Source organism: Fukomys damarensis, unplaced genomic scaffold, assembly GCF_012274545.1.
Source record: "Fukomys damarensis isolate Sample0158 unplaced genomic scaffold, DMR_v1.0_HiC HiC_scaffold_17, whole genome shotgun sequence".
Lineage (NCBI taxonomy): Eukaryota > Metazoa > Chordata > Mammalia > Rodentia > Bathyergidae > Fukomys > Fukomys damarensis.
This window is the reverse complement of record NW_022900929.1, coordinates 46691536-46708833: the sequence shown is the minus strand read 5'-3', so window position 1 is coordinate 46708833 and position 17298 is coordinate 46691536. Positions and strand designations below refer to the sequence as shown.

Sequence of the window (17298 nt, the reverse complement as noted above, 5' to 3'; positions counted from 1 at the left end):
AAAAAAAAAAAAAAAAAAAAGGCTCACCAATCAAAAGTATTCCAGGTTTTTCTTTCCTTGAACAAAGAACTGGACAGTAACAGTGCCAAAAAATTTACTTGAAAAGTGTGGGGTAAAAAGGATATGGGACAAATCAGCTCTGCAGAGTGAATTTGGACCAAAAAAAAGAGAAAAAGAAGGTAAAAGCAAAATCAAAAGTACACACCACACTCAGACATGGCTCAGGCAACTGTGAAAACTCATGCTGGATAGTGGCTTTCCATGATGGCTGCTCTTCTTTTATACCATCTGTGGGAGGTTGGACCGTATTGGAGGGTGATCAACTGTCTGAAAGGGGGTAAAGAAATAAAGACAATAGACTTGCATAGTTTCATAGTACTTGGGTGGCCAGGAGGTCAGTGCAAAAACAAAGACACTCCTGAGCAAGCCTATTTATTGGGTATGTACCATGAGCACTGGGAGTATAAGGTGATTTAGGGGGCTGTGGAAGAGAATCTTAGGTCTCTGAGAATCTTACGTTGATGAGAGTGGTAAGGAGAGCATTCCTGCAATAGGTGGTCCAAGATAGCAGGCTAATAAGGAATCTGTCCTTCCCCCAAGTGAAACTTTTTTCTCTCTCTCTTTTTTTCTTATTACTACTCAGTTCTCGGAGAACCAGGATGTCTTCATCGGATGTACTCCTGCCCTTGAGCATCACAATATCACAGGATCATTGAGGCCTCAACTGTGACCAGAGGCAAAATAGAGTTACGTTTCCGCATGCCTTAGCCAGCTCTTGCGCAAGGTGACATTGGGCCTTAGCTACAGTCATACTTTAATTATTTTTCCCCCCAAATTTATGTAGAATGGCTCTTCACAGGGTTCTACATACAGGGTCCTTGTATTGCCCTGGGATCTTGTAATTGACAGGTCCTGCTCATTTCCCCAGGCAGCTTTGCCATGCCCTACGTCCTATTACATCTCCCCATGGAGAGACAGAAATCCCATAAATCTTTGTGGCATGCTGAAAGAGTGGAGGTCTCTGTCTTCTGTAGCTTTTTCAAGCTACAAGGAGCTGTAGACCCTACCTATTAGGGATTATATACTCTCCAACTACCTAGAGGTGTTGTGGCTTGTGGATGGGTTGAGGGAAGAAAAATCTGTCAGAAAATAAATGAGAAAAGAGTTAGCAGGGCCAGAGATTTAGCTCAGTGGTTCCGCTGCCTGCCTCCCGATTGCAAGGACCTGAGTTTGATTCCCAGGACCAAACAACAAGAACAGTTAGTGACCCTCGAGCTGCCTGTTTGATGGGAGAAAGAAACTTTACTAATAGTCCAGACGTGAGGAGCAGGTCAGACTTCCATGCTTCCTGTAGAGAAGAATGTATGTTAGAGAGGTATGTTATTGGAGGGCGATCAATCCTCCAACTGCCTGGAAAAGGGGACGGCAAGGGCTAAAAACAGACAACAGAGACTTGTGTAATTTCAAAGTATATAGGTGGCCAGGAGGTCTGCCTCAGTGTGGATAAAGACACTCTCTGAGCTAGCCATTATTTATTGGGTACACACAATAATTGGAGGCAGTATCATGTGACATAGGGGGCAGAGGTAATCCTATGTAGATGAGGATATTGTGCTGCTGAAGATCTTAAATCAGGAGGTTCTTATGTTGAAGAGGACTGTAAGGAGAGCATTATAATAGAAGGTAGGAGAAGTTAAGCTGATAAGGAATTTGTCCCTCCCCAGGTGAAACCTTTCTCTTACTACTTGGTTCTCAGGCAACCAGGATGTTTTCAGCTAATGCAGTCCTGCCTTGGAGTGTCACAGCATCATGGAGTTGTTGAGCTTTTAGTTGTGACCGAAGGCAAAAATAGAGTTAGGTCTTTACAGGCCATAGCTGGCCTGTAGACAGGAAAACCAGGCCTAATCATAACTTAATTATGAGATGATTCCCCCCAAATTATGTAGAATTTCTCCCAACAGAATGTCAGATAAATTATCAGGACTATAAGAGGGCCTTGCAAGCACAAGCTCCCAAGTTCAATCCCCGGTACAAAATAATAATAATAATAATAACAAAGGTCCTGAGTTTGACATCTGGTATGGGGTGTGTGTGGCGGGGGAATCTAAGACCCTTAGCCTTAGCAAAGTTTTGTTTACTTATCTGTAATAGTGCTGGAAATTTGCTTTTTGAAGAGAAATTTCAATTCCAGAGGTTCACAGATACAGTTTTTTTGCTTTTGGGTAATCTTGTTCTTTTTTCTTTTCTTTTGAGACAGGGTCTCACTATGTAGTGAGACTGACCTGTAACTCACTGTGTAGCCCAGGCAGTCTCGAACTCACAGTGATCCTCCTGCCTCAGCCTCCCAAATTTGGATTACAGGTGTGTGCCACCATGCCTGGCTTGGGTAATCCTGTTCTTTAGGCAGTTCAATCGGGATTAGTTTTGTTCTAGAAAGATGAACCCAATTATCTACTTCTGCTACTTTTGCTGCAGAGGGTATTGCGAGGCTCACTGAAAAGGGAACTTTCCATTTTTGCTTTAGTTAGTCAGCTGGTGTTTCCTTTCTCCATTTTTTTTTTTTTTTTAATTTGGGAGTCAAACTCAGGGCCTTGTGCTGAGTTGCACCTCCAGCCCTTTTCTCCAAGTTTTTATAAGCATTTGGCTTGTGGGTGGACACTAGTTGTTCACTGGGCCAGGAGCTGGCAGGATTCTGTTCCCATGTATTTGGATAGCCTGTTGTACTTGGCCCAGATTGATGAGATATTATAAGAGACTTATAATCTCTGGGTCTACCATCATATGAGAAATGGCCTTCCATATTACATCTCAACTGGGCTCAAATTTATCCCAATTTTGGGCATGTTGTTACAAAACCTCATGATTTGTATTGGTAGCAATCACAGCCAAGACTCAAATATCTCTTGGCAAAGTTTTTCCAGAGCTCATTTTAGGGTCTGGTTGCTTCTCTCTACCTTTCCAGAAGATGGAAGCCACCGAGTGGAGTGAAGGCAATACTTCATTCCTAAAGTCTTTGCCGCTCCTTGAGTTATTTGAGAGGTAAAAGAAGGTCCATTGTCACTCTGGAGAGACCAAATCTAGGGACGATTTCTTTAGGAAATACTTGACTATCTCTGTATCCATTTCTGAACAGATAGGAAAGACTTCAATCCAGCCCATATTAGGATGAACATCTGTTTAAATCCTCTACATGGTGGCACATGGGTATAGTCTAATCGCCAGTCCTTTCCGGGGTATTTTTCTCTCCTCTGTATAAGTTCTAATAAAGGAGGTGGTTTGGGTTTCCCTGGGTTGTTGGTAGGCACAGAGTGGGCAAGCTTTGCCAGCCTGTTTGGTAGTTGTTGCTAGTCTTAATACTGTGAAAACTTGAGTGACCCTTTCCAATACAGCATCTCTTCCCATATGGAAGGAATCATGAAGTGTGTTTATAGCCTGCCTTGGGAAAGGACCAGTTTGTTTCCTAGATACCACCAGAGTCCTCTTTTAATTCCCCATTTATCCTCCTTTTAATGGTTCCTCAAGAACTGGGAATAACGCTAGAGTCTTAAGGGGTTGTCAGGCTGCCCATTTTGCCTCCCTTTCAGCCTTTTGATTTTTCAAGGCATTTTCAGAAATATTTCCCTGATGTCCTTTAGAGTGCATGACTGTGACCTGTCTTGGAAGATGGACTGCCCCTAGGAGTTATAGGATTTCCTGTACTGTTTTTGATTAGGAAATCGCCTGGGGTCTTTTAGTCTTATAATTACATAGGTGAATTTGCCCTACCAGGTAATCCCTTATACCATGCAGCAGGATTTACCTGTTGGCTGATTTGATCAGGGAGACCTGGTGTGGTCTCAACAAGTAAACTGCGTTTTGGCCTTAGTTGGAATTTGAGAATTTCCCTCAATTTTTTTTTCTCATACTGAGAATTGAACTCAGGGCCTTTCACTTGCTAGGCAGGCGCTGTGCTGCTCAACTACATCCCTGGCCCGCCAATTTTGTTAATAAATCTCTTCCTAGCAAGGGAGTAAGGCACTGCGAGACACTTGGAAACTCATGGTTAAATATTTGACCTTTGAAGTGACACATCAGAGGAAGAGTAAACAATCCCAACTAGAGGGCCGGGGATTTAGCTCAGTGGTTCCAGCATCTGCTTCTCAAACACAAGGACCCGAGTTCAATTCCCATTACCAAGAAAAAAAAAAAATCTCCAACTAGGGGGCCCTTCAACCCCAACTATGGCTATAGAGGAGACTTTTCCAAGGAAATCAAAACAGAATGAGCTGCCCCTGTATCTATAAGTAGTTGAATTGGCTTGCCCATGATGTCCAAGATTATCCAGGGTTCCTCAGAGGAGATGGTGATGTCTGTGGACAGGGGCATTGCAAGTTTCCCTGGGTCTCTTCAGTCCTCAGAGCAGGAAATGAGGGTTCTGTCTGGCCTGCCCTCTCTCGGGAGCGGGGACAATCCAACTTCCAGTGTCATGTGTCAGGCACATTGGCTGCCTCACATTTAGAGCAGGGTCCAGGTGGAGGCTTGGTGCAATCTTGTGCCCAGTGCCCAGTCTTCATACACTTGAAACAGGAGCCCTTTCACCAGTTGTCCCTTGGTTTTTCCTTAGGTGACCTAGGTAGGTTTACAGCATTACCAATTGCGACAACTATAATCTTAGCCTTTCTCTTTTCTCTCTCCTCTGGGTCCTGATTGTTGAACACAGAAAAGGCCGTGTCCAGCAATTGGGTTATAGGTGTCTGAAGCCCCATCTGAAATTTTTGTAGCTTACACTGAATATCTGGGGCTGTTTTTCAGATGAAATGATGTCGCATTAGTGCCTCAACCTTCCTGGAAGATGGGCCTATATTAGCATACTTGCAGAAGGCCTCTGCTAATCCATTATGAAACAAAGCTGAATTTTCTTCTTTGCCCTGTATGATCCCACTCACTTTTATCATAATTAACAGACTTTTTTTTTTTTTTTTGGTACCAAGGATTGAATTCTGGTCCTTGTGCTTGCAAGGCAGGCCACCGAACCGCTGAGCTAAATCCCCAGCCCCAACAGACTTTTTAATACACCTTTTCATTCCTGTGCTAAGAGCAGCTAGACTCATTTTCAGTCCATGCTGAGTATTTTTGTTGTTGTTGGATAAGTGCATTTATTTATTTAAATTTTATTTTATCCCATTCCCCCCTCAAGCCCCCTTCCCTCCCTATGTATTGTTTGTATTTTTCCTCCTATTTTCACTTTTTTCTTGTCCCTTTCTTCCTTTCTCTCTCTCTCTTCTCCCTTGTTCCCCTTCCCATTTGAACATTTTCTTCTAATTTACCAGTATCTACTATACATTTTAGTCCTTATTTCCACTTGAGGTTTCTCACACCGGAGAAACAGTGCAGTATTTAAACATATGGGTCTGATTTATTTCACTCAACAGCCTGATCTTAAGGTCCATCGATTTAGCTATAAATGTCTGAAGCTCATCCTTCTTTATAGCAGAGTAGTACTCCATTATATAAAGAAACCACATCTTCTTTACCCATTTGTCAGTTGATGGGCATTTGGGCGGTTTCCAAGTTAGCTATTGCACACTGTATTGTTATAAACATGGGTGTGCATATATTGTTGTGGTATGATGCTTTTAATTCTTCAGGGAGATACCAAGAAGAGGTATGGCTGGGTCAAATGGAACCTCTAGTTTTAGTTTTTTTGGAAATCTCCACACTGATTTCCATCACTGTCATTGCCTTGGAAACAGGTCCTGGTAAAACCATACGGCTGCGGTTCCAGCATTGTCCATCCCCAGTCAGAGCACCATGTGCCTTGGCTTTGTGACACCCCCTCCCTCCTTAGGGTTTCCAGCCCGTCATCAGCAGGTTCACTGGGCCTCCAGGGCTGGCCACTTGGACACCTGATTGCTGGTCCAGCAGATGCAGCTCCCACCTCCACACCAAAGCACCCTGTTCGCATTCTCCCCACCCTATCCTCAGAAGCTTTTTAAGGCTACCCTCAGAACCTGGTGTCTGTTCCTATGTCCCTGGGAAATGACACATTCAGTATTTATGTTTTATTTATGAATGATTTTAAAAACACTGTACAAGTACAGATCAGTTTAGGTTGTGACTGATCTTGAAGTGCTGTGATGTCCCCCCAGAGCGAGGAGAAGCTGGGCTCTTTGGCTCCCAATGCTGGGCTGCTCTGTCTCTCTGTCCTATCTGGGGTATGGACAAACAGCTGACACAGGTAGGAGAATCTGGGATTGGAAGCCCTCATCTTTTCTTTCTTTCTTTTTCTTTTTGTTTCTTCCAAGTATTGAACTCAGGACCTTGTGCTTGTGAGGCAGGTGTGGTGCCACTGAACTTAATCCCCCGCCTTTTTTTGAGATAGTCTTGCTATGTAGTTCAGGCTAGTCCTGAACTCACAATGTATCCCAGGCTGGCCTCAAACTTGAGGTAATCTTCTTGTCTCAGCCTCCTGAGCCTAAACCATATACGGGGCCTGAAAGCCCTCATCCGAGCCTTCTCTGGGCCCACATCTGCAGGTCTTCCTGGTACAACCTCTTTCTCTTTCTTGTCTGGGTTGGGTAGTGCCAGAGCCAATGGGAAGCCAGGTGTGCATGGATAGAGGTCTCAGAAAGTAAGAGCAGCAACCAAGGGAGTGAAGACTGGGAAGGAAGGTAGGCCAGGAAGAGATGGAGAAAGGAGACACTTCTGATCATGTCTTAGGCTACAGAGAGTCAACAGATGGAAACATAGGCTCAGCCAACCCACTGGATGGCCTAGCAAAGAGCAGAGCTTCCCTGCTTCATCCAGAAACATAGCGAGAGTTACCCCTTGGCCTCTCAGGGTCTATAGGAATTTCATGTAAATGGACAAACGTGAGCTATGAATTTGATTTGCAGAGTACGTATGAAACCCTGTAGGAAACAGGACAGGGGAGAGGGCTAATGGATTCACTGAAGACTGTGGAGGACCGACTTGAGCATGTAGCTGAGATTGGGAGGGGCTTTGACTGCTCCGGACAGAGAGAGGGTGAGGAGGCTGTGATGAGATTTGGTGCATCCAGTCCCAAAGGCCATGTCTCCAACACACACTCTTCAGGGCTTCTTTCCAGAAGGACCTGGATTGGGGGAAAAAACTGCTGGGAGTGAAATCCAAGTTGAGCAAGAAGGGAAAAAGGAGAGGAAAGGTAAGGTTCTGATAAAAGTGAGGGATGAGAGAAGAGCCTAGGAATCTCAGAGAGGGAGACATGTTTCTGCACACTACTTGGAAACAATAAAAGAGGGGACTCTACACAGACAAGAAGACTATCCTGAATTGCTCTGCCTTCAGAATCTCAGGATAATTAATTTTATATAAAACAAGCAATAGAAAAATATTGTGGTCAAATCCTAAACAAATTATAACATGAAAAAAGAAAGTGACAATAACAACCCTATAGACAACAAAATTTTTAAAAAAATGACAAAGACTATAGCAAACTATTATTAGGCAACGAGAAAGTAATAGAAGACCTGAAAGAACAACAGATCAACCAGAAATATTCAGAAATGAGGCAACAGAACTTAAGAAATAATTAGACCAAAGGGCATAACATTGAGTTAGAACAACCCATCACATACTTTTCTACTGTAAATACGCACTTTAGCATAATAGCAGCCAGCTGTGCTGGGGGATAAAGGAAGCAATCTTTGTGTTTACACACTTGGTACAATGAATGGCAAGATGTGTGCACGAGTGCAAAAGTGTCAAACTGGGATTTGTACCTACATAATGCTTCATCTAACAGGTTTTGGGTGTATTTACTTGAGTATTAGAGAGAGTAAAAAATACACATACCACTTTTCTGTTATGAAAACATGTATTTTACTATAATGGAATGTGGGTGTGACTCACAGTAGCTGTGCCTGGGGAAAGCAAAAACCCATCTGCATTCACCCATTTGACAGATGAATGGCAAGGTGTATACAGGAACTCCAGAGCAGCAAGTGAGTTTTACCCATGAAGTGTTTATTGCTAAATTTCTGTGCATTTAGGATTTTTTTTTTTTTTTGTACCGGGGACTGAACTTGGCACCTTGCACTTGTGAAGCAGGCAGTGGAACCACTGAGCTAAATACCTGGCCCTCAGATTTGTTTTTTAAAAAGTTTTCATTTGATTTTTCTGGTAGAAGTATCCCAATTCAGTTCAATGGCACACACACACACACAAAAACAGATTTGCAAGTTTTGGATGAGGTCAAAAGAGAATCATCAGATTACTCATGCATGGATGATGAAGATAATAATAACTTAAAAAAAATAATGACTTTGATGTTGGTCCTGTAAGCCAAAGTTCCTGTGACAGTGAAATGGAGCAAGAATCAACTGATATGGAAGGAATATGGACCTCCTTGATTCAGATGACTAAGAAAACAGCAATGTGAGTACATATTTGACAAGTCAAAATGTTGCAAAATGATCACACAACCAAATGGAATGACCCAATGTTAGAACTCAGCCTGAAAATATAATGAGGATCTTGGCAGGGCTGACCTCTTGGACAGAATGCCAGCACTGCCGTTCAGTTTTGGAAAGTATAACAGACAAAATGCTACAAGATGGAATGAAATACACAAAGGCTGAGATACAAGTAAAACATTCTGTATGCACCAATAGCCATCTTAAACAATGTATTTACTATGACATCTCACTAGCTGAACTGAAAGCATTCATAGGTCTGCTGTACTTAGCAGGGATTTCTCATGGTAATCGCAGGAAGGCAAAAGACTTATAGAAAAGCAATGGGTCAACATATGGTGTAAAGGCTGGAGATGTAGCTCAGTGGTGCTGCACCTGCAAGGTCCTGAGTTTGATTCTTGGTACCAAAAAAACAAAAGAGTAAAGAGCTAACTTTAAAAAAAATATGGCATAAAAATTTATGCCTGGAGCTGGGGATGTAGCTCAGCAGTACAGGGCCTGCCTGCAAATGCAAGACCCTGAGTTTGATTCCTGGCACCCCCCAAAAAAAACTTATATCCTTTTAGATGCAAAGACTTATTATTCTTTCAATTTAGACGCTTATCCTGGAACTCAGCCACCAGGTCCTTATTCATATAGTAATAAACTGAGTCATTTTTTTTTTAAAGACACAGTCTCACTATATATCCCAGGCTAGCCTGAAACTCATGGCAATCACCCCACCTCTGCTTCCTGAGTGCCGGGATTACAGACGTGTGCCACCATGCCTGGCCCAAATGATGTTGGGAACAGACTTGCTGCCCCTATTTCCTATTTGGAGTGTGACATTTGACAATTAGTTTATCGGTTTCCAGTTTATCTTACATTTGCTAAAGGAGCACAAACTGAGCAGTGCAGGAACTGTATGCAGGGACAAATGGGAAATTCCAAACGAAATGTTGCAATTTCAAAACAGAGAATTGTATAGTACAATCATTAGATTTCAGGAAGCTATAACACTGGTACTGGTCTTGTATATGGCTAAGAAAAGCAGTGTGCTTCTGATGTTCACACGGCACCACAATGGGAAACCTCAACAAAACAGAAGCCTGAGGTGGTCGCTTTCTATAACAAAACCAAGGGTGGGGTACATATTGTTGATGAGATTGGCCAGTGTGTGGCATAAGTAATTTGACAGTTTATAAAGAAAATAGCAGGTGCAAAGTACGATGGAGAAATTTTCTTAGAAGATTGGGACTGGAACTCCTAAGAGATCATTTACAGCAGAGGAAAAACAAAATGTTTCTGCCCGGGAACTGTGCAAAAAAAAAAAAAAAAAAAAAAAAAAAAAAGAAAAAAAAAAATCATGGAGCACACTGGTGAACTGACACGTGAACAGGCAGACAGAGCAACACAAAGACCTACTATGACAACAGGAAAACAAAAAAGATATCAGCTGTGCCCTACAGAAAGGTAGGAAGGGCCAGGATTTAGCTCAGTGCTGCTGCACCTGCCTTGCGAGTGCAAGGTTCTGGGTTTGATCCCTGGTTCCAAAGGGGCTGGGGGATAGGACAGGAAAACGAAACATAGGTGCTATCGGTATAAGTGATTCCTGTGTATGGAACATGAACTTTTTATGTGTGAAGACTGCCTTGGATGTGACAGTTAAAGCAAAGATTATTTCTGTAGTAAACTTTTGTTTGTATTTACATTGTAGTTCACATAGGTTTTTATTTCTGATGTTATCTTTTGTAAGCAAGTAAACAGCTGATGTGAAAATGTTGATGTGTATTCTAAGCACTCATTGTTGAGAGGCATTCTACAAAAATTTTGGGGAAAAATCATTTCCTAATTAAAGTATGACTGTACCTAAGGACCAATGTCACCTTGTCTGCGCACTGGCTGTGGCAAACAGAAACAACTCTGCTTTGCCTCTGGTCAAAACTGAGGCCTCAATGGTCCTGTGATACTGTGGTGCTCAAGGGCAGGATTAGAGCCGATGAAGACATCCGGGTTCTTGGGGGAACCGAGGAGTTAAAAAAGAAAGAAAGAAAGAAAAATACGAAAAGAAAGAAAAAGGAGAAAGGTTTCACCTAGGGAGGGACAAATTCCATATCATCTTAACTCCTACCACCTACTTTTGTGAGAATACTCTCCTTACAGTCCTCTTCAACATAAGGATCTCATAACCTATGATCTTCATCAGCATAAGACCCTCATCTCAGGCCAGTGATCCAGATCAATGGCACAGCACCTGCCTGGCAAGCTTGAGGTCCTCAGTTTAATCCTTGGTACCAAAAAAAAAAAAACAAAACACCAAAAAAAATCCTCATCTACATAAGGATTACCTCTGTCCCCTAAGTCACCTGATATGCCCTCCAATTGTTGTGTGTACCCAATAAATGATGGCTACCTTGGAGAGTCTTTTTTTTTTTTTTTTTTTTGGTTTTTTGAGACGGTTTCACTATGTAGTTGAGACTGCTCTGGAACTCACTATGTAGCCCAGGCTGGTCTCGAACTCACAGTGATCCTCCTGCCTCAGCCTCCCGAGTGCTGGGATTACAGGTGTGTGCCACCACGCCCACCTGGAGAGTCTTTGTCTTCACCCACTCTGAGGCACTGACTTCCTGGCCCCTCATATACTTTAAAATTAAGCAAGTCTCTATTGTCTTTATTCTCTTTAGCCCTTGCCCTCCCCCCTTTTAGGCAGTCAGAAGGTTGATGGCCCTCTGATACTCTTTATATATTTGATGTTTTATATTATTGATATCTTATTTTCCTGCTAAGTGCACATTGTGCAGTATGGTAAGAAGCTCCTGATAAAACAAATATACAAGAGAGGTGACAAGAACAGCCTGCCACACGGGAAAGGAAAGGAAGCACACGTGCTGCATGGAACATACAGTTTTCATGTGTACAGACTGCCTTGGGTATGACAATGGAAGCAGAGATTAGTTTTGTTGTAGAGTCCTATTGGTATTTTCACTGCAATTCATAGGAGAATTTATTTCTGATGTTATCTTTTAGGTTTTATAAGCAAGTACGCAGCTGGTGTGAAAATGCTGTTTATTCTAAATGTGGCATACATAGTAATAATTTAATACTTTATTTTATTGCTATTTTATATTCCTGTTAACTACACATTGTATAATGTGAATAGGAACCTCCTGACGAGACAGCAAGACCAGTGAGATGTCAAGTGTGTCCTACAAAAAGGCCAGGAAAGGAAAACCTATGTGCAGTCAAGCCGGCCATGGTGGCACACACCTGTAAGCCCAGCACTTGGGAGGCTGAGGCAGGAGGATTGCTGTGAGTTCAAGACCAACCTGGGCTACATAGTGAGTTCCAGGTCAGTATCAACTACATAGTGAGACCCTGTCTCAGAAAAACAAAACAAAACAAAAAAACCCCCTGTGCAGTCAGTGTAAGTGGTACTTCATATGTTACAACAGCAAAACACATGTGCAGTTGTCATGTGTGCAGACTGCCGTAGGTGTGGTAATTGAAGTAAAGTTCATCATTATTATTATTATTTGGTACCAGGGATCGAACTGAGGGCCTTGCGCTTGCGAGGCAGGTGTGATGCCACTGTGCTAAATCCCCAGCCCTAAAGATTTATTTTTTTGGGTAGAGTTTTATTGGTATTTTCACTGTAGTTCATAAAAAAATTTTTTTTTTTTTTGGTACGGGGGATTGAACTCTGGTCCTTGCGCTTGCAAGACAGTCCACTGAACTGCTGAGCTAAATCCCCGGCCCCATAGGAATTTATTTCTGTGTAGATAGCTGATGTTGAAAATTTTGATGCTTTTTTATGAACTCTTAAAAAATATTAAAAATTTAATACTGTGCCTTTATGACAAAATTGGTTAGACTTAAACAAAACGTTTTCTTAGTGAAGATTAAACATTTCAGGAATGTTTAAAGAAAACATTTTAAAGCTTAAGGAACTGTTTGAGAAGGAGCACAGTACTAAAGATAGGTAAAGATGGTGTAACATATGGGTAGCAGGGGCACTGAAGAAAACCTAAGTAAGAGAACAGAACAAATACTAAAATGAGAAGTCAAAAAGGATTCCCCAAGCCAGGCGTGGTGGTGCACACCTGTAATCCCAGCACTTGGGAAGCTGAGGCAGGAGAATCGCTGTGAGTTCTAGACCAGCCTGGGCTACATAGTGAGTTCCAGGTCAGTCTCAACTACATAGTGAGACCCTGCCTCAGACAAACAAACCAACAAAAAGATTCCCCAAAGCGACAAGATTTCAAAGAGCAGGCCATCTAACATTAACCTGGAATAACTATAACTAAGACATATTCTGGCAAAATTGCTGAACTTTAAGAAAGAAGAAAACTTTCAGGAAAAAGTAGTGAGTAATATATTAGAGAAAGAAAATAATATTATCACTGGACATTTCTATGCCAGGAAAAATAAAGTAATCTATTTCAGATACTTAGTGAAGGAAAATTTGAACCGAGGATTTTATATCCCACAAAGCTGACCATCAGGTGTGACCGGCACACGCACACTGCAAGCAGCATGCAAGGAGTCAGATCATGTTGTTTCTATGAACTTTTCCTGAGAAACCTGCCAAGGAACAAATGAGCCAGCACGATGCTAGGGACAGCATCGTAACTGGTAGTGAGCTTGTAATACATTGTATGAACATTACATGAGCATTAAAGAGGGACAGCACGGGCCATCTAATGGCCACGTGATCTTCTAACGGAGTCATGGAAACTCTATATTAAAAGGGAGAGAATGGTGACAGCAGTTATAAGACTTGTTTCAGATGATATTTGGCAAACCTATGACAGGCCTTGGTAGCACACGACTGCAGTCCCAGCACTAGGGAGGCTGAGGCAGGAGGATTGAGGCCAGCCTGGGCTACATAGTGAATGTAAGGCCAGTCTGAATTGCATAGGTGAGATCCTGTCTCCAAAAAAGAAAGAAAAATTAAAAAGCAATCACAGTTTTTGGTGGTAGTAGTACATTTTTTTTTCCTAAAACTAATGTGTGTGTATATGGAAGAAAACAAATGAATAATCATCTCTGTCCTTAAGAACCAAGATTCTCGGTGTGCTTGAAAATTATACAGACAACATAAAGGAAGTTAGATAAAAATCTTTAATTCTGAAAAAAAATTGTCCGGATCAAATCTATCCCATTCATCAAGGAAGCCTAGTGGCAAAGTTGGCGGAATGCACATGGTGAAGAGATCCAATAGATTTCCCATCTGTTTGTCTTGAGACCTAGAAAGAGAAGGGAGACAACTAGGCCTCTGCACGTTAAGGCAGCGTTCAATGCATCAGGAGAGCTGAAGTCCACAAGGTGGCCCTTGTGGGACTTTATAGGCATCTCTATCTGAGAACCTCAAATTGATGCCAGAATCTTTTTATCACCGACCACAGAACGGAAGAAAACTCCTCCCCTCCAGGGGCTTTGATCTCTACTTTGGGACCCATTAGGGAGAAGGGGGCCGATCCAGCTGTTGCCCTGGCCTAGTCTAAATTCCCGTGAGGTAATGGCAGAACTTTGCCAAGCAAAGTTCTTTGAACCACTTCGTCAAACCTCTTAGTGTTCAAACTTGCACTTAGAAATCATATGGGAAACACATCTCTTGTATTTACTCTGACAGAAGCAGTGCTAAGAGTTGCTAAGGCTTTGTTTTTTACACTGTTACTTTAATTAGCTGTTCTATTCAGGCATCAGGTTTAGGCCTCTAACTAAACTGCATTTGAACGGGGAAGCACAATAGCCCTAGGCAGGCTCTTGGACATGAGAGAGAAGTTTTGCAGGCCCTGGGATCTGCTTTTAAGAGGGACATTATTTTTCTTGAGTTCCTATTTCTTCCCCCCTGGCACTAGGTAAGATGGACACACCCTGCTGGGATGGTAGCAGGCCTCCAGTTTTGCCTGAGGGCATCCATCCTTGTACTATACCCAAATTTCCCAGGGGCCACAGTCCAGGAGTTCTTAAAGGGATTGTGCACTATTTTCCTTGTGTGAAAGAATTTCTTTTTCTTGTTCTCAGAGGCCTAGCTTATAAGGTCAGTTCTTAAAAAAGAAAGAAAGAAAGAAAGAAAGAAAGAAAGAAAGAAAGAAAGAAAGAGAAAGAAAGAAAGAAAGAAAGAAAGAAAGAAAAAAGAGGGGTTAGAATAAAAGATGGCAGTGGCTGGTGATGAACATCCACATGAAAAGTCACAGAAGAAGACAAGATGGCTGCTGGCCATGTGTCAAGGCAACAGGGTGGCATCCCCAACCCAAACACAAACAGAAAAAACCATTTGCAAACTGCAGTATGTGAAGGCCAGGCCAATTTAGCAAAATACACAACAAACAAATGCACGAACAATAAAGCATACCCACAGAGTGAATGCAAGTGGCTAGAAACAAAAACAAAAGCCTACATTCCCTTCCCTTTTCCCCATGACCAGAAAAGCATCAAACTGCTCCCTTGACAACATTTCCCTGCATTCTCAGCCTAGAGGAAAGAATGAGGGAAAGAAGGAAAAAACCAAACCAAACCAAACCAAAAAACCTCACAGCATTTTAGAAAGAAACAGAACATGCGACTGGGGATTTACCTCAGTGGCACCACACCTGCCTCGCAAGTGCAAGGTCCTGAGTTCTACCCTTGCTACTGGCAAAAAAATGTTTTTCGAGGTAAACAGGTATGGGAAAGACGAGCTCTGCAGAGTGAACGTGGGCAGAACAAAGAAAAAAGGGTAAAAGCAAAAATAAAATATGTGCCTCATTTAGACTCAATGTGTAGATTCACTCAGGATAGTGGCTTTCCACAATAAATCTTTTATGTTGTGCAAGTCTTCCTGGGAGTTTGGGAGAAGTTCTACACGTAGGGTCCTCCTTTTGCCTTGGGATCTTCTAATTGACAGGTCCTGATCCTTTTCCCAGCTATCTTTGCCACACCCTATCTCCTATAACAATAGCACAGACATCATTGAGTTGACAGTTGGAAAATCAAGTAAAAGCCAAAGGTTTAAAGGATAATCTAAGAGTCAGTGTTCGGGATTGACAGGAAGGATCAGTCTTATATGACAGCCTCACACTATCTCCTGAATTATATTAAGGGAACTGAACCAGCAACACTTGTATCTTAACTCACACATGGGGAGGACACCGTCAATGTGCAAAATCACACAAAAGGATATGTATGTCTACAATAATGTGGACAATGTGAATGCTACATGCAAAAGTGGACACCTGCATCATTCAATGGCTGTGGAAGTCCAGGAACAGGAGCAGAGGTCTGGGACAAGACGAGAAGTTTGATCAGAACCAGGAAATTGGGGAAGGGAAGGAAGAGTGTCTGGAAGGGTGACGAGTTCAGCTATGACATGGCTAGCATCACGTGGCACAGAGACCATTCATGGGTCATAAATAGCAGGAAGTAGGAGTTAGGATTTTGAGGGGGACATGGGACGCTGACAGCTAACATCAGCAACACTCTGGGGGCCACGTGGAACACTGTTGAGGGAGGGGTCTGGCACCTGGACAGCACTCAGTGACGTCATCTGCCTCAACAACCACCGGAAAGCAACGTCACCCCACGCTGGATGTCTTTTAACCTTTGTACTTCATCCTCATATGGAGGGAATTAAGAGGGAAGTGAAGCACCGAGTCTGAGCTTTGTGCCTTTCCTCTCTTAAACTCCTTTGCCTTTCAAGGATGCGTTGTTGTCCATTTATGCTTTCATCTAATCTATTTACTCAAAAAAATCCTTTTATTCTGTAGATCTATATTCAGTTGCTTTTGTCTGAGTGCTTTGCTCTGGGAAATTAGGTGCCTCTTAATGGTTGTGATGAGTAACGATGACAACAGAGAAGAAACATGGGAAGCTGACTCTGAGTCTCCAATTCTACCTCACTTTGTGTCTTCTTCCTCTTTCTGCACGCAAATGACAAATTTTTTTTTTCCTAAAGTTGAAGTTGTGGAGAGAAGTGTGGACTGCCTGGGAACTTTTTCATTAGCTTCCTTTTTAGGACAGCTGAAAGATCAAATCATGACTATTACCTCATGAAGAAATTGAAGAAGTGAGGGAATTGAGCCAGGTATGGTGTTGCATCCTGTTATCCCACCACTGGGGAGGCTGAGGCAGGAGGATGGTGAGTTTGAGACCAACCTGGGCTAAAAAGTGAGACCTGTCTAAGAAAATGAAGGAAGAAATAATATGAGAACCAAAGATTATAAATAACTCATCTATACAACACACTGCTTTGCATATTTCCTCATTGTTTCCATAATTTATTGTAACAAAAGCTGTGAAATCCCTGCTCAATCAGTACTGGCTAAATTCTGGGTGAAATGATCCAACTTCAAAATGAACGGGTCAGTTATGACCTCGGATTATGCTCTTCCTTCTAGCTGGGTGGCTGGGAAGTCCCGGGTGACTGGCCACCCCTCCACCAGCCTGGTCTAGAAGGCGAGTGGCTGGCTCTCTGGGGATCCCTGGAGAGCAGCAATGTTTACTTTAAAGAACGGCCAACTCTGGGTTGAACAAAAGTATTTTTTATTTACAAGCCATCTTCTAGCCTTAAAGGGTGCGAAGCATTTCCAGATCCCTTTTCTTGAGCTAGCCCAACAATTCCCTCTTTTGTTAGGCCCTTGCTGCCCTAGAGCTCTTCCACCAAGGTGTCCTGGGGCTTTCAACCTCTGGGACTCCCTCGTCCCGAAATTTTTGGTTAAGTGCTGCCTCCTAGCGGCGGCGGCACCTCCCCGACGCCTTCCGGTCCGGCGGAGACCACGCTGCGACTTGGGCTCTCAGGGCTGACTCAAGAGCGTCCCCGAGCGGGGAGAGTCGGGCGGCCGGGCCGAGAAGACGCTTCCCGGGAGACCCCCGCCCCCAGTCCCCGGAGCCCCTGGGGCTTCCCAGT

The 17298-nt window shown here is 42.8% G+C and overlaps 1 long non-coding RNA gene across 1 annotated transcript in view; it reads left to right on the top strand.

Annotated features, from left to right (window-relative positions):
* The window catches only part of LOC104871729, a 14478-nt gene extending 2752 nt beyond the window's left edge, over positions 1-11726 (top strand). The window contains exons 2-3 of the long non-coding RNA XR_782953.2: positions 644-784; positions 11572-11726. This is a non-coding gene — a long non-coding RNA (uncharacterized LOC104871729). The remainder of the gene's footprint in view (positions 1-643; positions 785-11571) is intronic.
* The last annotated feature ends 5572 nt before the right edge of the window (positions 11727-17298 follow it).